This window comes from Numida meleagris, chromosome 6, assembly GCF_002078875.1.
Source record: "Numida meleagris isolate 19003 breed g44 Domestic line chromosome 6, NumMel1.0, whole genome shotgun sequence".
Classification (NCBI taxonomy): Eukaryota; Metazoa; Chordata; class Aves; order Galliformes; family Numididae; genus Numida; species Numida meleagris.
In genome coordinates, this window is record NC_034414.1 from 21,641,037 (window position 1) to 21,666,989 (window position 25,953).

Below are 25,953 nucleotides of genomic sequence, written 5' to 3' on the forward strand. Positions count from 1 at the left end.
TTAGTAAATTAGTTTGTTTCTCCTCAGATTGTTGCCGCTGTTCTTTGCTCTCAGGGCCATCTCCCTACCCTTTTCCCCTTTCCCCTTTTCCCGGGACGTGGGCCCTTGGGTCCCCCGTCCCCTTTGTCACGGAATCGGGCCTAATGCCTGTAAACCGTTGACAACAATATAAAACAAACTATGAACGGTGATACTTTTCCAGAATGCAGTATTAATAAGTGTTTGTTTAAAAGAGTGTACTGTGTCAAAAATACTATAGAAGTACTGTAGTTTTTTTGCATCATACCATTTTAAGGGTAGTTGGGGCTGAGTTTCAGATCTATGTCCTCAGCATTAATATAGTTAAATGACTAAACAGATATAATCTGAAGCAAAAGTCCAAGTTGCCCAGTGAAAAATTCTAACTGCTTTGCTTACTAGAGATTGAATATTCTACATGAAATATGGCATAGAATGCTGATGGCTTTTCTGAAATGGACAACTGTCCACAGAGTGTAGATAAGAACTACCAAGCTCATTGTACGTAAGAATTTAGCAACAATTTGGAAGTAAAGATTTTTAATTAAGGCAGTGACTGAGATCTGAAGTGAAGTGATGATGACATGAGGCTCTTTCAGATCTCATCTGCTATCAGATTGGGGTATAAAACAACGACCTTTTTCTTTTGGTTAATGGGAGAAGTCTTTGCAGTCAGAAAGTAGATGGAGTTTTTGGAGGTTGGATGGCAAAGCACATTCAGAAGGCTTTCAAGAGAATAGGAAGTTACTGTCCAAGAGGTAGAAAATTAGAGGAAAGTATTTTTAATACATAAGAAACCAAGAGGCTTTTATATGCCTGAGTTATTATTGAAATCCAGCAGGATGTGATTACAGAGAGCTGTTGTTTCATGAATGAGTTTTAATCCTGTTGGCAGAGACAGACAGAGTATACATTTGCAGATCGATTGGTATGCAGATCACCCTGCTACCTTGATATTGATTTGAAAGATGCAGGATGAATGTTCCCTGCTTTATAAGGAAAGCATTTGAAAAGGGAAAAAGATGCTCTGAGTCCTGAGAGCCTTCTTTAAACACTGCTGTATGGGAGTAAAAGCTTCTAGAGGAGACACTGAATGTCATTCCAGGACCTGGAAGAAACCATAACCAATGCTTCTCCTTAAGAGTGGAGGAGAGGCCAACATGCTGTATAATGGATATGGACATACAGACTAAGGACACTAGAACAGTCTATTCATTTATTCAATTTTCAGGGTATTGGTTTGTTCCACAGTGCCCATCATCACAGTGTAATGACCAAAACTAATCCTCTGAATGAGATCCTTTTTAGCCACTTTATCTGGTACCTCCCTTTATTTCTGTAAATAGTATAATTCTCATAGATGTTCTATAAAGGCGAGAACTAGAAAAGAACTGGACTTCTGATAAATTTACCATGCTCACATCCAGTTCTATTGCTTTACTCTCCTTTTACCTAGCTGCATATTGTGCATGGCTGTGGGACCTTGGACTGCTTTAAGAGCTCAGGGTTACTTCACTGAAAAAAAATGGAGCTCTACAGATGCAAACAAGTTAGTATCTGAACTACATTTCCATAGTATAATTCCATAGGTAATTTCCAAACATATATAACTGAGTTCAGAATATCTTTATCCCAATTCCGTACCTAGATTGGCATGTTCATCCTGTCCACAACTTTTAATAGAATGGTTAAAAATATAGAAACTGACAATTTTGCTGCCTGTTAAGCCAGGCCAAATACACAGTCAATTCCAAAGCAACACAAAAGAGTAAAGTAATATAACTGGACCTGAGAGTATATGTTTTATGCAAAGTATACATTTTATGCAATGTATACATGAGATAACAAAAAAAAAACCTGCAGTGAATAGGCAAAGATTATGAGGAGAAAGGTCTGATGCAAAGAGTTGTGCACAGAAGGCCGGTCCAATGCTTCCAGTTATTTTTTTGTCACAACAAAAAGAAATAACCCTAGTGAAAATTCATACATCACTTTTAAAAGATGTAATAAAAAAATCATTTTAACTCAGAACATGGGGAAGTCACAGGCACTGAAAATTGTTCCTACTGTATAGTATTAAAAAAGAATCAGGTATTCAGGCAAATAGTAAACTCATTACATCTTACATTAGAAGGTATATGATATAATGAGGAATATTAATGCTTTCGCTACTGAAGATTACTGCAGATCCAGTAAATTTATACTGCTGAACAAGGATGGTAGTCTGTATCTTTTGCTATCCTTATGGAACAGAATCAATCATAGAAATTCCAAGGTGGCTACCAGTAAACAACTGCTTGAACTGAGAAAGGAAATTAAGATAACGTGAGTACCTTTTCAGCACCCGTAACACTTAGTCATTATTTCTCAAGTTAATCTTTCATACCAAGATAAACTCCAATGAATCTTACATGTCTACCAGTGCGTTCTATCAAATAGTTGTAAGGACATATTTTATAGGCTTCACTAGGAAAAATTATGGAGAGTTTTTTTCCAACCCTTTGTGTTTGAGATTTGATAGTAAGAAAGCACAATTATCAATGCTGTTGATGGACAGAATTGATTGATTGTTTTTTCACTTGATGAAGACAGTACATTTGTACTTTAGCATACAACAGCTCTGTCCAGATTGCTAGATTGCTTACTGATCACTTGCGCAACAGTGGGTTACCATGATATCCATGCACAATTCAGCTGCAAGCCTAGAAGTATTAATGAACTTTCCTACCTTGCCAGTAGATATGGTATTTAAGCAGTTTGATAACTGCTAATTTTGGATATGACAGTTAACACAATAACCATACTGTTCTCAGCTGGTGTGAAGCGGGAGTTCAGATAAAACGTTATCACTTAGGATCAAAAGGACAGATACTATTAGGGCTTCCGCAAAAGTAATGCCTCTTATTTTATTATTTTGGCTCATGACATCAGAGGCAGATGCTGGGGAGGAGTGGAGGATGGTATAACAGTAAAGGTTGAACCTTCCCAACAGTGTTCCCTTAAATTTTGTTGCCATACAACAGATGGCAGCAGAGGGGCAGAATGACAAAATGGTGTCTGACAAAATGGTGTCTGACATGGAAGTGTGTATGAAGCAAAGATATGGCAGTGAATTCCTCCATGCAGAAGAATGGTACCCATTGACATTCATTGACACTTGCTGGATGCTTATGGAGACCAAACAGTGGATGTGAGCACAGTGAGGCAATGGGAGGTGCATTTCAGCAGTGGCGACAGCAATAGTGGGTCACCTCTATTGTTGCTGATTTTTATGAGTGCAGCATTCAGGCTCTTGTTTATCTCTGGCAAAAATACATAGCTAATGGTGGTGTCTAAGTTGAAAAATAGTTTTTTGTAGCTGGAAATTTGCTTTTTGTGTTAATGTGCTCTTTGTATTTGTTGTAGTTTCCATGGAAATAAGTAGGAGGCATGACTTTCAGAGCAACCTATGTAGGTATTTAGCAGTCCATCATTCAATCATCATTATGGCAAGAATAATATCCTGCTCTTTCCTGCATTCTGAAATTTGGGTAATTGGGATTAACCGTTGGTTATGCCTATCCTTAGAAAGGTGTATTTTCAAAGGAACCTCTTGGCTCCACAGTAATTTCTGGGAAACCCTACTTTCACCTTCCATATATAATTTTCAGGACATTGAATGACAATATAAATTCTATGCAAAAAGTTGTGTCTGGCTGTTGAAATTTTTGTTAGTCACTGGAACAGATGCACTGATCTTTGCTCTGATATGCAATGTGAAATAATACAGTAACGCCATTTTGACATTTATTTGGTTTTTTAGCCATTAAAATGTGGTGGAAATTTCTCCATTTTTTCTCCCTCTCCCAACAGTTTGCAAAAACATTCTGGGGTTTCAGGGACCCTGTAATTTTCAGCTTTAAATTATTCCTCCTCAGCTGCGAATCTGTTTGGGATATTTAACAAAGGCAGAGATAGGAAATTTGTAGATATTGATGATACCTCCAAAAGTTATCCTTGACTTTGCCTATCCTCCCCTCAGAGGTACAATGTTTGGCATGGATTCAGGCTGCCATAATTCAATATGACACACCAAATCAACCGATGTAGCCTTCATAGTCACATTAACACTCTAATTCTCAACAGTGCTAACAAGTCACCTTGAGGGATGCAAATTTAATTAAATTCCTTTATACATTCCCTCTTCAATATTTCCATGTGTAAAGTTCACTCAGTTCTTTCAATAGATGTAATCCTTCAGATGATCCAAACTATAGACGACAGTTTCCGTCTCTGTACAAACTATAACAAATCTAGTACAGAAGCTCAGATTTGAGAGGCACACTAGTAGAACAAATGTTTTGGATGATAACAGTGAGGAAAGAGAAATAGAGAAAAAGAAAAAAGGAAGAAAAGTTTCTCTAAGTAAGCCCTTTTGAAGTTTATTATTGAACAATAAATAAGTGTTGTTTAAGGGAGTTAAAAAATGTAGAATCTTGCTTAGTAGATTAATAAACTGTGTTTGTATACTGTATATGGTTAAGGGACAAATCATAGTATTCTTATCCATGGTAAATACTGTTTCTGCCACAAGTGTGCCTTGGAAGTCATGGTAGTTAAATGTAGTCAATCCTATCCCTTAATTGTGTCTATGAACTGCAAGTGCATTGGAGAGTAGTAGTTCTCAAGCACATTGAATCCATCATGCTTCAAAATAGTTTGTTTGAACACATTAAGGATATTGTCTTGTTTCATCTGGGAAAAACAGATATGTGGCTGGTTTCTCATATACTGGGAAAATCAGAAGCTTTCATCTGTGTCCATCTCTCCCCAGCTCCCAACATATTTTACACTCCCAACATAGTTCTGCTGGTATGAGACAGCTAGGTAAATGTATATTTAAATAAATGCTTTTAAGCATACACAAAACACCACTTAGGAGGCATGAAAACTTTTCTCCCAAGCATTGAAAATCAGGACTGGTCTGAATCTAAGATTGTTCTGTTCGTGGTAGGTAGGTATTTCATAGGTAGATTACATTAAAATCATTAACCTTGCATTGGATATGTAAGTCAAAACCTTTCCCTTATTCCTACTTGATGAAGAAATGCATCATGCCTTTCTGTAAGGATAATACGAGCATAAGTTATGAGTAAATATGATCTTTGTTATTCACAGGTATTAAATTATACTGCAATTCATAGCTTATGAGTTAGACATCGCTGTCTTCTAGATGACTGTTGAGCAGTCTCATGGGATTTGCACAGGCATTGGCTTCATATCCCTACAGATTAAAGTAATCTGTGTTCTTACAAGTAATTATTTCTTCATATGCAAATTTTCTGTAGCTCCTCTACTGAAATATGCAAGTACTATTAATTCTGAAGTCTTTGACTCTTCTACTGAGACTGCCATCAAAGCAAGTATGTAGAGTCGTTTTGTAATGTTGTTACTTTTTCCATTAAGTCCAGTTTATATGTTCTATGTGCAAATGCATGCAGAAGATCTTGCAGCTAGCACAGATCACCAAGCCACAGAAATCTGTGCAGTTTCACCAAAGATCTTCTATTTTTAAAGAGCAGGTCTTTGCACCTTTCTCTACACCTTGTGTTTTTCTCAATTTTAATGAGAGTTTTTTGGTTTCTGTCCTCATTAACACTGGGAACATGCTCTTCTATGACTGCATCTCTTCTCCTTTAACCTTTGCTAATTCATATCTCAAACATCAGGAAAATAAGACTGGCAAACACAAAATAAAATATTTTTTATTTTATTTAATTGTTTAAAACAAGGACACGGAGGAAAACATCCTCATGGACCATTTGAAAGAATCATTTGGTGAAAGAGAATCATATTATTGTATTATTGTGGTGGCAGTCCTGTATTTATTCTCAGTGAAATAGGAAAAAAAAGAAGTCAGGTGAGTGTATGAAAATAAGTCACATTCTGGATGTCTGTACAACTGTTTGCATGAGGTTCATATGTAATTCATCACAAATCTCAATAATTTTTTTCTGATAGGGACCTTTTTTTCCATTTTATTCACCAGCACACATCTTCATTCCAAACACAACAGATGATACATTTATACCTAGCAAAAAATTTAACTTCATCATTTTAGCAATGACCTATAAACCATGATCCAGCAAAACTAAGAGTCATCCATTTTCAGGTAGAAAATTCTATCACTATGGAGTAATGCATCAGCAAAATCTGAGACAATCAGACTTGAAAACAGTTATCAAAGTATTAAAACTATTTTAGCCACAAAAAGATGGGGCAATTCTTAATTTTATCTGTTCCTATTTTATCTTAATGACTTCATCAGAGCCACATTAAAAGCTCAGACTTCAGACTATCATAACCAGCTAATGCATATAGAAGTTTGTGATAAATGTCATATGGGTAATTAAGTTTCTGCATGAATAATTTGTTATGTCATCTGGGGGGAATGTGGCATTTTTCAGATGACATCTAAAATTAAGTCCAGAAAATCTCGTAGTTTGTCTCACAAACATTTACATGTGGTCTGTAGGGAAGTTTCTGGCACTTCCTTTCCTTATTGTTTCCTAAGCCTTTATGGCAATTTCAGCTGGGGGGGGGGGGGGTGTTCTGCAGATTCCAGCCATTACCTTCCATTACTGTGTGGTGCTGCAAACGGAGTGAAAGTTTACTTTTGCACAGAGGTATGTATTACTTTGTGTATGTAGGGCTTGGTTTATTCCATCTTTAACTCTTCTGACTGCAGAAGTTTGTATTCTTGTTTTCCTTTTTCCAAACAAGATCAGTCAGACACTAATGTTGTTAACTGCTTTAGTCATATTTATGGGAATGAAACATACATGTAAACCTTGTATTTGAGACTGAGAGATTCTCAAACTAATTTTGTCCTAATGACTGGAGATATTCTTTGTTTTACTTAATGAGAAGTACTGGTGAGTTTCATTCAGTATGACTAAAGGTAGCTGAGTCATGTCCTCTCTCTCCATACACGTTCTGCAAACACATGCAGTAACTATTTGTGATTCCACAGCTTGTATCACTGTGTTAAAATTCCTATTTAACTGAAAGAAAATGGGTATCGACCTGTATTAACTTGATTGCATGTCAGCTTCTGCACTTGGTTTGAATTATTAGGAAATAGCCAAGGAAAATTGATTGAATTTTAAAGTTCCTGTGAAAAGTTTACAGCTGCACATTAGGAAATGGTGTTAAGCAAATGAGAACTAATTGCTTTCAGCAGCTTTTTGTAATTGTCCACTCTGCCTTAACCTCTTCAAAGTGCATTAATTTCATCTGAATGGGAAAAATAAACAAAAGTTGCAAAGTGCTGTTAGGTGCTGTGTGGACTCATGGCAAGATACAGTACAGTATTTCCATTGCTCAGAAATTAATCTACCTGCACTGTAGATCTCAAAATTGTAGATAATGGAAATTATGTACCATAAAACTAGTCATGGGCCAGACAGGAGTGCACTCAGTGACTTCGTTTTTCAATACTGAAAAAGTCACAATGGAAAGTCAAAGGGGTAATTTCTAGTGGTGAACTACAAAAGACCAAAATCTCTCTGCCACCCTTGAGCCCTGAGCCATAGGTGTGCTGGCAGCACTGTGCAAATGCCAAGCTTTCCCACAGCAGTGGTGTAGGGTGTCATAGGTGGGTGCTGAAGCTGGCACCACTGTTGTACCAGGAGCATGTTTGACAAGCTATGAGTAGTGCTCTGTTATGAAATAGAAATAAACATAAAAAAGAATAGAATGTTATGAATTATGTATTAAGAAAGCATAGGAAAAGAAATGAATATTGCTACAGCAGTGTGTAAATCTATCTACACTCGCACCTTGAACTCAGTTACAATCACCAAGTCTTGAATAGGGTGTAGCATAGCCAAAACAGTGCAGGGAACAGAAAGGATGACTGAAGTTATTGAAAGGCTAGCATGTAACAGAGTAACAGAATAACAGAACTCCTCAGCGTGGAGAACAGATGACACTGAAAACACAATGTGCAGAGGGGGAAATATTGTGTTGACTCTACTCTTATATTCACTCTTCACCTCAGCTTCAGAGTTGGCCACTGTCAGAAGCAGTACACTGAGCTCAGTAGACTTGTTCTGTCCTGTTTTTAAGTTCTTACTTTTTTGGAGTTTTTTCATCCTCTTCCCTCTTCTCTGCCTAAAGACTAAAATTGACTGCAATAACTTGAAACAATAGCTTCTGGTAAACTGGGCCAGATCCTTGGGTATTCAGAAGGAACTAAATTCTGGATATTTCTGAAAATGCCGTAGTGTTCTCTTCTGCATTATACAATTGCCATTTGCAACAAATAAAAGTAAGTCTGTCTAGTTTTTCATTCTGGTGGCTATATTGCTATTCATGCCAGGAGACAAAAACATGTCCGGTCAGCAAAATTGTCCCTCAGACTAACGCCATATGTCATTCACCAAAAGCTTGAGAAATGTTATACATTCATTCTGAGGTGTATATATTAGAGGAATGCAAATTTCTTATCACTGTTCCCTTGCATTTGCCAAGAGGCAGCATGTCAAATAAATAATTCAGACTGGCTGAGGCACTGCAAGAAAACAGAGCCATCAGTCATCTTAGCTGCATTATTGATCACCAATAACAAGATACTTGCTAAGACAAATAGTTTTGTTATTATAGTAGTGAATTTTAGTCTACCCTTACTAAATAAATCTTATTGATCTGTTTATTTTTTAAGACGTCCAAATGTATCTGCAATAATTTTTACCTTTCATTCTGTCCAGCCATCTATAGAATCAATATATATATCTGTTTGTTTGGGTTTTTGCTGTTGTTATTGTTTATTTTGACTACACTCTTTCTCTAAATACAACTATCTATCTATGTACTTACCTTAAAAAGTCTGGGAAGGAATTTCATGTCTGTATGTACTTTTTACAACCCTAAGATCTACTTATTTGATTACAGAGAAAATGTAAACAGTGTGATTATATAAATCAAGCATTTATCAGCTCTCAATTCTAATGTTTTTCTGCTCTTTTATGGTAATGGAGCTTATCAGGTTCTTGTATCTGGTGTATGGTATTATTTTTACTTTACAGGTGGTTTGTTTTCCATAATCAAAATTATTGCTTATTTTTATTAATGATGGGAATAACAGCAATACCCAAAGATTGCTCATAGACCTATTGCATATAAATGTTTCAATATCTCAGAAATATCCTTCTTTCTCTCACTTTCCTTACAGTACATAGAATCATAGAATGGCTTGGGTTGGAAGAGACCTCAAGGATTGTCAAGCCCCAACCCCCTTGCCGCAGGCAGAGCTGCCAACCTCCATATCTAATACTAGACCAGGATGCCCAAGCCTTGAACACCTCCAGGGACAGGGCGTCCACAACCTCTCTGGGCAGCCCGTTCCAGCACCTCACAACTCTCTTGGTAAAGAACTTCCCCCTGATATCCAGCCTAAATCTTCCCTCCTTCAACCTAAAACCATTTCCCCTTGTCCTGACATTATCTACCCTTGTAAAGAGTTGACTCCCCTCCTTTTTGTAGGCTCCCTTTAGGTACTGTAAGGCTGCAATGAGATCACCCTGCAGCCTTCTCTTCTCCAGGCTGAAAAAGCCCAGCTCCCTCAGCCCGTCTTTGTAGGGGAGATGCTCCAGCCCTCTGATCATCTTTGTGGCCCTCCTCTGGACCGTCTCCAACAGCTCTGCGTCTTTCTTGCACTGGGGGCCCCAGACTTGGACGCAGTACTCCAGGTGGGTCCTCACAAGGGCAGAGTAGAGAGGGACAATCATCTCCCTCTCCCTGCTGACCATTCCTGTTCTGATGGAGTCCCAGGTTACCATTTGCTTCCTAGCTGCAAGAGCACGCTGCTGGCTCATGTTCAGTTTTTCATCCATCAGGACCCCCAGGTCCTTCTCTTCAGGGCTACTCTCAAAGACTGCTCCTCCCAGTCTGTATATATGTGTGGGATTCCTCCGGCCCAAGTGCAAGACCTTGCACTTTGCTGTGTTGAACCGCATTAGATTCACCCGGGCCCATCTTCCAAGTCTGTTGAGGTCCCTCTGAATGGCATCCCTTCCTTCCATTGTGTCAACCACACCACTCAGCTTGGTGTCATCAGCAAGCTTGTACATGAGTACTTAGAATTTGATAGACCTGTGCAGACAGGAATGTGCTTCTGTCAGCTGCCTGGGTCTTACTCTCTCAGCAGTGAATTTAACCAGTTCTAACAATACAGTGAGGAACGTTGATCCAGAGCCTTAAAGGTGCCAAATGATGTTTGCAAGATGCTTAGCTGTCACAGCTATCAAGAGACAAGATCTCAGCACCTTGTGGATGAGTAGAAGAAAAATTTGTTGCCAAAGCATAGGCTGAGAATGGTTCTCGGGTATCCTAATACCCTGAGCCTCCTACGTCATTTTTTCCCAAGACTTTTATAAACTCTGGGAATTATCTTCACCAAACTGCATTATTTCATTTTAAATTTTGTGAGTTAACTTTAAGTGACAAAGTATTTAAGAGATTAATTTAGACATTCTCCAGACATTTCATCAAGACTAAAGACATCTGTGGGCTAATTTTAGAGCAAGTTTCAAGCGCCACATTCCTAGCAGGAAAGTGACCTAAGAATGGAAGTGAGTACAAGTGAGCAATAAATACATGCTGAGTGGAAGACAAGAACAATAAAAAAAAAATGCTGGAACTTAAAAGCTGGCAAAATATGATGATGGAAATATCGCTGATTCTGTACCTGGAAGTATCATGTGTGACTTGCTGACACTTTTTTTAAACAGAAAAATGAAAACAAAAACTCGTTTATTGGTGGAAACACATTCTAGAACGCTTAGGAATTTACGGAAGTATAGAGAGTCTGTGAAAGATTAAAAAAAACAACAACTCAGCATGATATGAGGTCTTAAAAGCTGTTATCACTTTCGAGAGACACTGTTTTGCCTTTCACTGCTGGAAAATATTAGTTGCAGGTAGCACTGATATCACAAGAATCCATGATGTGATCAGATGAGACTGATGGATAACTATTATGTAAATGGCATTATTTGGAAGCTCTAGGTTCAAAATCTCCAGCAGTGAACGTGCAGGCTGACATGAATCACAGTCAGTAAAGACTAAGAATACTCCAGGGACATGGCACAGCTACAGTTATAGGTCTTAACAACCACCTGACACAATAACACTTGCTGTTTTGGAGGAGACTCATTAGATATTTCTGAGACTAATTATGTATTATAATAAAAAAATTAGCTATATGCCCAACATTCCACATTATTAATATAATCTCTGTTTTGTTACCCTTGGCTAAGGAAGGAAAATGTAAAGGCCTGCACCTCAAGAATCAAGGTGCCTTGTCATTTGAGAGCTCACCTACACTATAGTAATCAGCTGCAAATCCATTTCCTGGCAAAGCTAATGGCTTTTCAATACCTCAGTTTCTAGAAAGAGAAGTTTATGTGAGACTCTTGTTTCAATAAATCTCCTATGCAACAAAGCTAAGATTTGTGCTGGTCTGAATTGGTAGAAAATACCAGAATCAGGATTTTTGTGAAAATTGTCATTCTCAGCTGATACAGCAAGTATCAGCCTTATCAGTCAGAGTCACTAAGCTGTGAAGCATGGTGGCTGTGTGGATCTGTGGAGATGTAAGTACACCTGAAAACATATTTGTTCTAAACTCAGGACGTAAGTCTCTGAAACAAGAAATACAGAGTGAATAGTAATACAGAGCATATTTTAGATCCTTTCTTGCCTTGTACCCTCATGGATCTTCAGGCATCCAATCTGAAAGCATGGACATTCAAGATATTCTAGTGGCTGCACTTCACAACTTCAGGTGCTTTCTGAGAACCTGCTGCATCAGCCCAAGTGATACTGCCTACTAGCTGCCATCCACTCACACATTCAAGAGCAGACAAACTGTTTCAATACTGTATGGAAACAAACTGAATTGCTTTGAGAACTTTTGGTATACAGAAAGGTGACCAATATTTGAAATTGAAAGTTTTTTAGTATAGATTATCTAATTTATAGATGTCAGACAGTGCATAAATCTAACCTAAACGTTGATTCAGGAAAGTGACCTAAGTTGTCTTTTGGTAGGCAAGCCTCCAGGAATGAAAGGACACTCTTTTCAAATTGTATTAGCATAAACAGAAATACTAGTTTATGTTTCTCAGCACCCACGGGCAAGGCTGGCACTAGGTTCTGCTCCTGGCGTTGCTCTCGTAAATGACATGAAGTATCAGAAGCTGTAGATTATGTCTAAAGAAAACAACTAGAATAATTCTTACAGAGTCATATTCATCCCCACTCCCTTATTTATATTTGATAACACATTTCAAAAACTGATGGACAGATGGCTTAGCAATCACTGTCCATACTTGGTGTCCCTTGACGGAGGCTGACATTTGAAGTGTATTAGCTTTTTCTACAGCACAGACATTCCTTTTTTCCCTTTTTCTTCCAGGGGATAATAGACCTTGTCATAAGATATTACATCTTCTGTTAAAAAAAAAACAAACAAAAAAAAACCACACCCCCTTCTCCTGTGGCACAAACACTAACCAGTATTGACAGGTCATACACATCTTGGCGGGCACTCCTTTTGGGTGTCGCTAGCTCATATAGGCAATAATTAAGCTCAGGTATAAATCTAGCACCCAGGAAAATAAATATGATGTTGTCAGATGGGATCTTTTTCAAAGAAAACCAAGCTTGCCCGCTTTTGCTGTATTTGTGCTGCTTTCCCCCTGTTTGTCCTCAGAATGGAAGGCAAGATAGATTGGTCATGTTATTTATTTATTTATTTTGCTTCAGGCCAGTTTTGTGTCTCCAGACAAGCCAGATTAAGGGCTTTTTCCTTTTGTCTGAATCACTTTATTTCATCTTCCCCTTTTCTGCTTTCTGAGTCAGCCACCAATCAACACTGCCACTTTCTTTTAAAATCTTCTTTTTGAATTAAAATTCCCTCTGAGTAAAGAGGGAGACCATATATTTCCTAAGGATCAGAAATGGAAAACAGTTATCTGGTCATTTAGTTTTTTTCCTTCCCTACACTGTTACTGCAATGTGTAAAATACTTCTCATGGGAAAGTTTGGGTTGGTAAGTTAAGCTGTAGTTTAGTAAATTAGAGATCTCTGCACTAAAGGGGTTTCAGGAGTAGAAATACAATGTAAGCACAAATAGAGTGTTGCCACAGCTTCTGCTGGATAGCTAGGAATTGCATGCATCCTAGCTGGTTTTAATCATATCTCCTCAAATCGTCTGTCCAATACATTTTTTTTATTTTGCTTGTTTGCTATATTTTGTTAGTTCCCCATGTCCTTAGTACTACATGAAGGCAATTACTTTTTTGGATTCCTGATCTGTAGAATATTTAGGGTGTTCTTTATGTAATCTTATTATTTGTTCTTTAATACAATCAACAACTAACAGTATTCTTAGTATTACATTTGTTCTTCCTGGTCTTAATAAATGGAATAAAGATACCAGATTCATGTTATGATATGGAATGATCTAATGTTCTCATCTGTCCTTGTCAACTTGTATTTTAAGAACATACTAACATTTTGCCTTTTGATCCTTATAAGAGCCTTTGACATGAAATTTTTTATGACAGAATTTTAAGAGGAAATAGGTCCTTCGTGTCTTCCCACCTTGCTAGGCTTTTTTTTTTATGAATCTACTGGTCAGGAGTCAGAAACCAGCCTTTTATGCATTTGTTTCCATCTGAAATGATAAGATTACAAAGAAGTATTGTATATACCATTGACAACAGTGCTCAGAACTCTTACTTTCCTTTGTAAAAGATGGCTGTGGAAAGAAAGTGGTTCATGACTAGCATTTTTTCTTTGATCTATGTTGCTACTGCTTGTGAGAACTAAATTTAAAATTAACCCACTGTAATAATTTACAGTGTACCAACAGATTTGAAGGTTTTTCTAAATCTTCATGTTCCTCAATAAAGACCTTTAAAAGGCTATTCCCATGGGCAAGAGTAGAGGCTGTTCTGTGTGTCTTGTGTATACTAGCTTGATCATCTAGCAAAATGCCCAGATGGGAGAATACACGGGTTGCTTCAAAAGTAATGCCTCCTATTTATTATCTTGGCCCACAACATCAGAAGTGGGTGTTGGTGGTACGGCAGTAGAGGCCGAACTTTCCCGTCAATATCCCATTACATTTTGTTGCTGTGCAACAGATGGCAGTGGGGGAGTGGTCTGACCAAATGGCATCTGACATGGAAGTGTGTATGAAGCAAAGATTTATCATTGAATTCCCCCATGCAGAAGAGATGGCACCCACTGACATTCATCAGTGCTTGCTGAACATTTGTGGAGACCAAACAATGGATTTGAGCTCAGTGAGGTGGTGGGTGGTGCATCTCAGCAGTGGCAACAGCGGGTCGCCCCCACTGGTGTAGATTTTTATGAGTGTGGCATTCAGGCTCTTGTTTATTGCTGGCAAAAATGCATAGCTAATAGTGGTGACTATGCTGGGAAATAGTTTTTTGGAGCTAAGAATTTCCACTATCAAACAGTGTCATTTTGCTCTTTGTATCTGTTGTAGCTTTCAAGGAAATGGATAGGAGATACTAATTTCAGAGAGGCCTATGTAGATACATCTACATTTGCAACCTGTATGATACAGTAGGATTGGATTTTGAAACAGTATGTGCCAAAGACCTGGTATCCATATTATTCACTTATTACTAAAATGCAGAGAGTAGGGACAAGCAGGAGATTTACATCAAAATCCTGTTCCTTCCCAGAACTAAAGAAATAACTTTGACACATCCTTGGTTCTTTAATTAGTTTTGTTACAGCCTGTGCTTTTAACAGACATTCATTTCCTAGAAACAATTAAAACTATGTCCTTCTTATAGCATGCAACTTCTTAGCTCTAAAGCTAAGCTCTGGAAAAAAAATAGCATTACTTGATAGGATAAATAGCTATCTCTTCAAAGTAAGTGAGCTTATTGAACATTCACAATGCTGTCAATTCTCTTGAAGTAAACACAAGTAGGCCAAAGCTTGTCCTGGAACACAACTTGTTAGTGAATTCATGAGTGTCCTTCCTTCAGATTTAATGCAAACCTGATGTTCTTTCCAAAGGAAATACCATTCAGTTGTGACATAAAGCAAATGGTTAGAAGCCATAAACAGAATCTTATAGTACTCCACCCAAGTGTATTTTTTGTTTTTTTTTTTCATGAATGGTTGATTACTAAAGTTAGCTTCATAATAAAGATGACCATTTGGTGAGGAAAACAACAGCTACCACAAAGAATGATTTCTGAGTTTGTGATTAGAAGGTTTGTCTCAGTGTGCAGTGGAGTCAGTTTGAGCTCTCTTGCAGATATTTATACAATCTCAGATCCTGTACATACACAAAACTGTTGGTGTAAGTTAAGTAGTACTTAACATTGGTTCTGCACTACAACTTCTGTGCTAATGCCAGGTCAGCAAAAGACCATTATTAAAGCTTTAGTGACTTTTGAGTTTTTATTAAACCTTCTCAAGACAAGTAGTCGAAATCTTAGTTTGCCATGGGAAACATCTGTGAACTTTCCATGAAGGATTTGGACAACCTAGTATTTTTCCCTGTAACCTAGAATGGCATGGTACTGCATGATCCGTAACTGAAAACTGAGGTGCAAACTTGTTTTACTGCTAAGCTAAGCCATGCAATGTTAAAGTGATACTCAGTGTTGTTCTCGTAGTTCACCATTTACAAATATTTCAAATTCCTGTCTTGTGGCTGTAATAGTCCTCAGCTGGGAAGTTGGGGAAATCAGATGTAGATAACAAGAACATTTCTATACTGCCTTCACTTTGGACTGTCATCTCCATTTCTCCTATCTGATTCCTTGAAGTGATTCTTGCTCAAGAACTTTGGCAAACTGAATTGTCTGAGCTTATTTTTGAGAATATAGACAGATGCTTTTTCTTTTTTAACTTTGACCCTCACACAAATATTAGATCACAAATGATCCCTGGCATTCTAAACAAATTACTTATTGATCTATGAGTTGTTGTGTATGATTTCAGCCAATCCAACAAATTTCAGAATAAGATGGAAAATAATATATTTGTGTCAGTAGTGTATAAATTCAGAAAGATGAGTTTAAGGGATTGCATTGGTAATGGCTATAAAAAGGAGTTTAATTTTTTGAAGGACTATGGTTCTACAAAGTGTTAGTGATGAAGTGTGAAATTACCTTACAAATGAGAAAGAAAAAAGATGCAAAAAGCGTAGTATTGTTATTTTTAATTAGAGTGGGAAGACAATTCTATGCAAAAGTATTATACTGAATAAATTACTGGCAATAAAATTGCAAGAATATTTGTGATTTCAGCTGCAGAGCAGAGGCTTTAATCCTGTTTTTGTTGTGCAGATGAGCAGGAATATTAGCTTGTTGGAGTCTGTCTCTTTTACTTGTCATTGCAGCCTCACATCTCATGTTGGTTAACTATTGACCTACATCTCTGCATTAAAACTCACTCTAATTCTGATTTCATTTTTAATGGCTGTACACTATTCCAACATTAGTGAAGTTCCCGAGTTAAAAAAAAGCAACACATGCGTAAGCTAGGTATTTTCACACTTATTTTTCAGGCAGAAAATCTGAGTCTAAAAGAAAAAAAGTCATTTGCTTAGGGTTACAGGAAGTGAGCCTTGGAGCTGGATGATCATCTCTACCTAGAAACAGACCAAATGGATGAGTGAGCTGGAAACAGAATTTATGGGACAGATCCTCATCTGCAGACAGTGAAGATATGACAAGATGTGCTGGCTCAAAAGTGTCTGACTTTCTGATTCTACCTCTAAACATCGACTCATGAATAATGAACACTCTCATGATGCCAAGTCAAGTTTTAATAGAAGTTTTAATGAAAAAAGCTGCCAGGGGCATAAGATTTTGATTCAGCAGAACATAAATATGTCCTATACATACAAACAAACAATGAAAGCTATAGTACGCTTATCTGTAGACTCCCCCAGTGGGAGGGACATTGTGCCAGGAAAATAGAGACTAAAGAAGTACTCTTGTAAAGTTATTTGCATACTGTTATTAAACAGCCAACCTTTACATAATGAAGGGCATATTTACAGTGCTGCTCAAATTGATTGCTCTAAGGCTGTTTTATGATATTAAAATATTTATAAATAAGCTTTAATTCAGCTTCCCCTCTGTCAGAAAACTCAATGGAAATACTAATTGCCATTTCTCTGCACAGATGAAAGGCAATCATACGTATGTATTGACATTCAACTAACACTATTCCCTAAAAGGTTCAATTGTTTAGCATGACTGCCTAATCATTAAATAAGGGCATAGGCTAGTTTTGTAAATAATACTGAAACTGTTATAAGATACACTTGAGTTGTACTATCTAGGTAAATGAAATTGCTTTTGCCCTCTATAGCATTGCCAGGCTTGAGATAAAATATAATGACAGAAATTAATTTCTAGACCTGTCATGAAAGGTATCTTTCACAAGCCTTGACTTCAGCAAATATAAATATATTCATAATTTAAACACAGTATTCCCTGATGCTATTGATTAAACTGCACTCTAGAAACAAGGTTCAGGCTCAGGTCTTTCTCTTTTATTCATTGAAACATTCTCTGCAGTTACCTTACCAAATGAATAATCATAGCTCAAGACTGATGGGCAATAGGATGCACTGACAGATTTAATTTCCCCATGCGCCCAGCCTCCTGTCTCTACAGGGCATGTTTAATTTTGCTACGTTTGCTGTCAAAGAACGCTTTCATGTCTGCTGCTGGACCTGCATTTTATGGAAAGAGAAAGGAGAAAGGCACTGAGGACAATTATCATAAACTAGATTTTGGGATTCACACAGTCAAAGGAAAAAAATAAATGTTGATATTCATTGTATTCCATTATGTATCCATTCTGATCAGGGCATCACCTCAGGCCAGTAATCTCTTGGGTACTCTGAAGTTCCCTAAATTCATTTGTTAAGCTTTTTAAAAAACAAACACAATATCTACTGTTATTAGTTCAGGAGGTGATCTATATGACAATACTTTTCATTGTTTTCTTGTGCTTTTTAAACAGACTGATTTAATTCGAAGAGATGAAAACTACTAGATTTTGATCGTTATTCAAATCAATGAGGAGGAAATTGTTTTAAACATTCTTAACTCTGTTATTGTTGATGCATTGCAGCTGCTTTTCTGAAGGGAGAATATTTCTCAAAGTATGTGGCATTTATTTTTACTAACTCAGAAAGACGTGCTACATGTATAGGCATTGAAGTAAATCATTTAGAAAGCTTAATCTATAGCAATTCAATTCCTTAATTATCATGTTTGATTTGTTAGAAAATGATTAATTCTACATTTTTATTTAGTGTTTAATGATTATCTTACAGTTTATGCCAAGCTGCATTTGAAAGGAAATTGAAATGCCACCAAAATCCTATTTATATCACTCATTTTGATCTAAACATAAATGAATTTGATTTAGGCCTAGGTTCACATAAGCTTTTCCAAACCAGCAAGAAAACAGGCTTAGTAGTGGAAGAAAACAGCACTCAGTGTGGATGTATTTAATAGTTTGCTTCCAATCACCAGATTCTTTATTGTTCCCAAACTAGTTGATCTTCTTCTTTAATACTCAGACTTTATTAATTATCTGGAAGATAAAATATGACTTTTACCGTATCATCAAGTCTTTCCGTTAATTGGAATCAGCAATTGAAATAAATTTGTAGAATATTGACTTCTTTGGACTATACCAAAGGAAGGCTATGGACATTATGACTGATTTAGCAAATCAATAAACTGTTTTCTATGATTTAACAAATTACATAGGCTGCTCTGAAAGTAATGCCTCCTGTTTATTTCCATGGAATCTACAACAGATGCAAAGAGCACAATAGCACTGATTGATAGAACAAATTCTCAGCTACAAAAAAAATATTTTTCAACATAGTTACCTCATTAGCTATGCATTTTTGCCAGCAAGGTAGAAGAGCCTGCATGTCACATTCTTAAAAATCAGCACCCGTGTATGTGACCCATTGTCACTGTAACCACTGCTGAAACACACCTCCACCATCTCACTGTGCTCACATCCACTGTTTGGTCTCCATAAATGTTCAGCAATGTCAATAGGTGCCATTTTTTCCACATGGAGGAATTCAGTGATACATGTTTGCTTCAGACGCACTTCCATGTTAAATGCCATTTGGTCAGACTGCCCTTCTGCTGTCATCTGTCACACGGCAACAGAAAGTATTGGAATATTGGTGGGAAGGTTCAGCCTCTACTGCCATACCACTAACATCCACCTCTGATACTGTGGGCCAAGATAACAAAACAGGAGGCATTACTTTCAGAGCAGCCCCCATACTTCCACCTGTTAAGTTGTATTATATGCATTAACATTTTGATAGCAAACATACTAATTATTTATTATTATTTCATATGTATGCTTTTAGTAGAACAGTAAATAAAGCCTTACATTAGTTGTCGTAACTTCATTAAAGAAAAATGATTTTAATAAATATTTTACATCCAATTTTTTTTAATAATTACCTTTTCTTCAATCTGTATCGAAGCACAGTTTGTTTTTTCTTTGACCATAGAATCGACAGAGATCTGGAAACTGCTTGTACAAAGAACAGTCTTAATGTCTCAAGCCATTCATTTGGATTAATAAAGTCAGAAATGTCTTTTTAATTTCCTTGTAATACAAACGTAGGAGAACAAATGTTTCTTCTTCCATATTTCTTCTATTCTCACATATCATATGCCAATAACATAAGAGATGGAAGTAATATACATGGGATTTGGAATCTAGCTTGGCTATGAAGGTATGACAGAAAAAATATTCTGTATCGTGAACTGAGCCAATTTTTCCTGACCTCCTTGACAGAGACCAGATTTGGTACCCTACAATCTCACTTTTAGTGTTACCTTAAAACCATTCCCACTCATAAGTTTACACTGCTGTCAGTTTTGAAATATGGTGCTGTGAGAACTATTTACAGCTTTTGACAGGGTGCCACTAGACTTCTTAGCTTCTTTTTAAAATTGCAGTTCAAAGGAAATGAGTTCTTACCTTGGTTACCAAGCTGCAAAAGCCTTGCTTTGAATAACAAAAGCATGTCACAACAGAGCATGAGTAGTGTGGAAATATTCTGCAAGGTCCTACACTACAGAAAGGAAGCAGAGGCCTGGAGCTTGTGAGGGGAGTGCACTGCAGGGAAGCACCTGGAAATTAGGTTCTTTAGAGCTTTGCCGTCTGGGTTAAAACACTTCTAATTTTGCTGAACTTTCTTCTCTTTTCAAGAATGTTAGCCTTTCAGAAGAATGAGGGAGAAAAAAAAAGTATAAAAAATTAGTAAGAAAGAAGTTCGTGTAACACTTTCACAGGAGAGAATGATTTACTGACCCAACCTACTTAGAAGTCTGAAAAGATAAGCCTGAAACCTTAGTGGAATGGCTTATGGATGCAGTAATTGGGTGGTTTTGACTGGAACACAGGGTTACAGAGCTGTCTTGAAAATATGCAGTACGGAAAAAGAAAAGTTAGGGTACAGATTTCACTGTATATAGATCAAATTTACATCAATAATAGGATGAGGGCTCAGACAATTTTTCAAGAGGTAGAAGAGCATTGACCTAATTGTGCAACATAGTGAAAAGCTCAGTGGCAGCAGACTGTAGTGCATGAAGGAGAACCTAGAAAATTCAGCAAGATGGAAGAACATTTTTCCAAGCTGAGCAGAAACACAAAAAATGTAATCACAATTTGTTATGTACCAAGTATTTCTATGTCAGACTGTAGTTGAAGGGAACAGCAGGTAGCTATGCTTAGTGATCACTGAGTCATTAAAAGGGAGAGTTTTTTCTCATTCTGCCACTGAATTGATCTGAGATACTGTGAAAATTATTTATTTTATTAAGTACAGAATGTAGAAAGGAACAATAATATTGTGTTCAGCTACTACACTAGACTCTCCTGATTAACTCAGAATTTATAAAGTACTTTGACATGGCATTCAGTTGAAAAATATTTCAGAAAGAAATTAGTGTAAAATACATAAGACTTCAGTGTGTCTGTCCTGGATTTTCAGTAATTAAAATTGACAGTATATTTACTGTATGAGCATTGATAGAACTACTCTGCTGTATAATTAAAAAGAAAGGAGAAACAACTGACAAGTACCTTAATAAGTCCTGATTTCATTCCACACTTTGTCTGCTTTGTATGCCTATCATTGCAGTATAAGTAACTAATTGGTATCTGTACAGTAATGTCCCTACTGGAACATTAAGCATCTAGAAGAAAATATCTTTTTGGGAAACAACAATGAAAATACCAATGGAAAGAGTTGTTTTTAATACCATACTGAATGCAGCCTGAACAAATGAAGAGTCTTGATGTGATTTAGTATAATGCCAACAATGAACACAACTGTAAATTATTTTTGCAACCTACTCTCAGAGCCCCAAATTGCCTTTTTACTGTCTGCATTCCTAATGATGGTTGATACTTTCTGAGGAAAAGAAAATACAGATCTCTTCTATCTTGATTTAGTTACTGGGCTGAGTTCTTTTATACATTCAGCAGCAACAAGAGTACCCCCAAAATTCTGCTTTTGCAGTGTCATAATGGAAATACATTCTAAGAAAAGTAGAAATCACTGTTGATGGGAAGGAGGCTTTTATAGTGGTAATTTAACCTGTCTGTTGTTTACACTAAAAATTGACCCAATGTCTGAAGCTGGGTTTACTAGAAAGATCAGACAAGTTTTCTTGCTATTTTAGCTGGCTTTAATGAAAGCAAACTGACAAAGACGTAAAATATGCTGTGCATAGAACAGAAATGCTAGTGATTTTATAATGTATGTGAATTGTAATGTCTAGGGTATTTCTTTCAATTTCTAAACTTAGGAGTTTGAAGAAATAAAGAGTATAATTTAAATGGAGACTAGAGCAACTATACTTTTTCTGTATATTTCCTTAGCTAAAAATGTGCTTGTTTAAATCATAATCAGCTTCATTGTATGCTATGTCAGTTGACTGCATAGATATACATCATAGCATCCCAAATGTCTGGGGTTAGAGGAAAGTGACAAACACCTAAACACTGCACATCGTAATATGCTTAAGATTCTATAATTGGTTCGAAATTTAGTAGTTACGGCTCTGGTTCTTATGCACTATGAAGGAAAAATAAATGGGCTTTATCACAAATACTTAAAGACATATTTTCATTAGGCTAACTGACTTTTGTGCCTTATATATCCTGCAGTTGTGTATTAGTACTTAAAGATAAACCTAATTGTCTGGCTGTATGATGCTGTGGCACAAGAGCTACAACACCAAACAGTTCCTCAGCAACATCTTGAGAATACTTCTGTGAGAACCATGTAAGGAACCACATCAGTGATCCTAAGAAAAGCTTTCCCTGGCTAGGAGTCAGAACCCTAAGTTATAAACCTTGCCATATTTACTTAAGCTAAAGTTCAATCTCATACTAGAGAGAGCAGAAATGTGTATAGCATCGAACTACCATGGAGTAAAAGAGGATTTAAACAGTGCTGAGATGTGATCTTGAGATAGACCTTTCAGGTTCTGTCAGGCATTTTCTTCTTTTGCCAAAACAAGGTCATTTTCCTTCAGACACTTTTCGATGTCTGCTCTTAAAATAGTTTAAGTAAAGGGGCTCTTTACTAGGAATAAACTTTTCCTGTTACAGATATACTTGTAAAATGGGATGTGACCCTTCTGCATCTTATTGTTATTCTGACATAGTTCTGAATGTCTGCCTAGGGGCTGTCACTCTCCTTCGTGATTTCAAAGATATTTTACCATTCACTGCTGCCCTTGACAATAAGATTTGTCCCTTCAGAAGCTGTAAATGGAGCAGCAGTTTAATATTTTAATGCATATATAGTATATATTACATATCTCCTGAAAATGACATTAATACAACACCAAGACTAAAATTCAAAAGTTCAGAAATTCTTGTGTAAGGTTTCCAGTGCAATCTTCATTCAGATCCCTTCTGTGCATGCATTTTGACAGACTTTAATTGCAAGATAAAATGCAGTGTTTCCCACAGATGCTCTGTCTCATTTAGTGTACTGACTGGGTAGCCCTTACTGAATAGTAGACATTCAATAGTGCTTTTCACCTTCACTATTTCTTCACTATTTCCCACGTTTTATTTTCTGTATGCTATCCAACACCTTCACGAAGTATAGGAATAAAATCTGATTTACAGTATTCCTAATGCTGTGTCTTTGTTCTCAGGAAATACTGACACATCCAAATTTATGTCAGCCCTGTGGAGAGACTTGTGTTACCATTCCATTTTGAACATGGGAAGCAAAGGCACGGGCATTCTATTCTGAATCAGCCTTTGGTGTCTAGCCTCAGGGGAAAAAAATCATGGTATTCCAGTATATTTAATATTCTTATCAATTTATCTGTTTACAGCACTGTTGCCAATAGCATTTGCTATACTTCCTAGTAAACCATACTTTAGCAAATCTGTTGCCAAGTATTAGATCAGCATTATTACCCTGAAAATGAGGAAGTATCTGGAAGAGACAGTAACTTACTTTAAGGAATAAAAGCCTCAGCCCACCTATTAATAACCAAGTCTCCTTCCAGTTTGAGGTAATGATCGCAACTGAGTATCAGACAGTCCATGTAGCTAAATTCCATTTTCATTCAAGACAGAGAATGAAATTGAATTGTACAGTAAGATCCCAGAGTCCTTGGAAACTTTCTTCTTAGAAATGTTTTCCCATATTCGAAGACTAGGAAAATAAACTTTTGCAGATGAGAAAGAGAAGTAAGAGCAGATAGAAATTCTGTACAATGATCTCGTAGCCTGTAGAAGAACAAAAAGGGGTGTTATAAAAGAGATTCTGTTCAATGTAAAGACTTAATAACTTTGAAAACGTATATAGAAATATTTTGGTATAGCATGGATGTGATGAGAAAAATCAAAATCATTCTTTTGTATTAAGAACCAAGGATTTTGGAATATCAAGATTGTTAGTCAGCAGGCATATGTGCATTACTACTATAATGAGGAACTATTGATTTCCTTTTAAAGTAGTTCGGAAAAATAACATACTGGAAGCTTCAAGGGAGAAAAAGGACATTAAAAAGCCTACGTCTCTGGGAGAAATTGGCAATGATAATATTCATAATGAATTGAGGTTTATTTTTTAAATATGATTAGAATATGTGCATTAGGAGAGGGGGAAAAGGCCTTCTTTTATGTACAATCACAGTTTAAAGCTAAATCTTGTTCAAGTTCATTCCTGACTAGTCTGGCTATCCTTATGTCTTTCCTCTTGGAACCTGAAGTATGCAGTAAATGATATGGCCTCAGGAAGTTATTTATTATTATTGGCTAATCTTGGTGTAACTGGGGATTCAACACTACAAATGGCTCTTCGTATTCAACTGTCTTGTGGCACACCATTCAATGTCCAGTGACTGTAAAACTGAATCTACTTCCTAGCAATCTCTGCTTCTCTCTGTCTACACAAAGTTTCCGGCACTCGTTTTCTCATTCTTGGAGTCTCCTTTTCTTTGGCTACAAGCCAGGCTATAGGTCATAGTGACCTCAAAAGTAATACTTCAAAGCATTTGACACGTGATTTTTTTTTTCAGGTACTGGTAAATGAGACTATATGGTATTGTTCACTGTGCAGCCTGTTTGCCAGAGATCTAAAAGTATTTACAATTCTGTGACCGAAGAAAAAATTTGATAACACAATATTGTACGCATCTTGTATCCTGTTTGTTCAGTCATTTATTATACTTCAGTTACTTGTCTAAAAATTCAGACAAAATTAACCAATAATCAAAAATGTTTACTATTTTTGTTTATGGAATGCTGTGAAAGATGAGGGTCAGCAAATCTTAATTAATCGCTCTCATAAACTCATTGCAAACCTTTATTCTCTCTTCTTGTAAACTGTTCAATTTAACACCAAGAGTCTATCACCTTAGGGGGAATACTCTTTAGCCACGCTACTTGTTTTTCTCTACAACACAGGCAACACCTACAGAAACCAATACACATTTACCTTGGGAATCAGCTCCTGAAGTAGGGTGCCAAAATGAGTATGATCTTCTTGAACCCTAGTGTGGGAACACAGTCTTGCTCTGTAGTGCACTCCTTGCCACTTTTAATATTCCTGGGTGACGTTTATTTAAATTTGACTGAGCTACAGGATCACAGTGGTGGCAAGAGGACAGGCAAGCAGTACTGAGGTGTTAGCTGAAAGTTATAACTGAATTATAGATACTAGTCTTATGTTCTTTAATTCTACCACATCAGAGACCTATTTGCATGAACTTCAATGCTATGTAAGCCTTAAGAACCCAGCAGAGCCATATTTTTGAATCACGTCACATCTCAAAAATTAAGTGAAATTTCTCGTTTCAACTTAAGGGAATTTTGCCATCTTTTAGAGACAGCAAAAAGAGTGGTATTTTGTACAGTTTTTAAAATTATCAAACTAATTTTACTTTATTTGTAAGTTCCCATTTTTTGTTTGTGGCCAAGGCTAAATGAGGTATATCACTGTACTTTCTTTTGAGCACTATTCCATTTTCATTCAAGAGATGGAATGAGACTGAATTATGCAGACGGATCCCAGAGTACTTGGTAACTTTTCTCTTAGAAATGCTTTCTCTTATTCAAAGTCTTGTCTTTTCATGATTAAATAATATACTCATTTGTAGCCATAGGATGCCTGTCTCCAGGGGTACTGCAGGAAGCTACACCTGGTGAAACGTAGTTTCACCAACTAGCAAATCTAAATACATATGTGTCAGGGAAAAAGTACAGCGTACTTGAGCTGACAGGCAGAACAAATGTTTGCTAATTTTCTGTTGGAGGATTTGCAGTTTTCCACTTGAG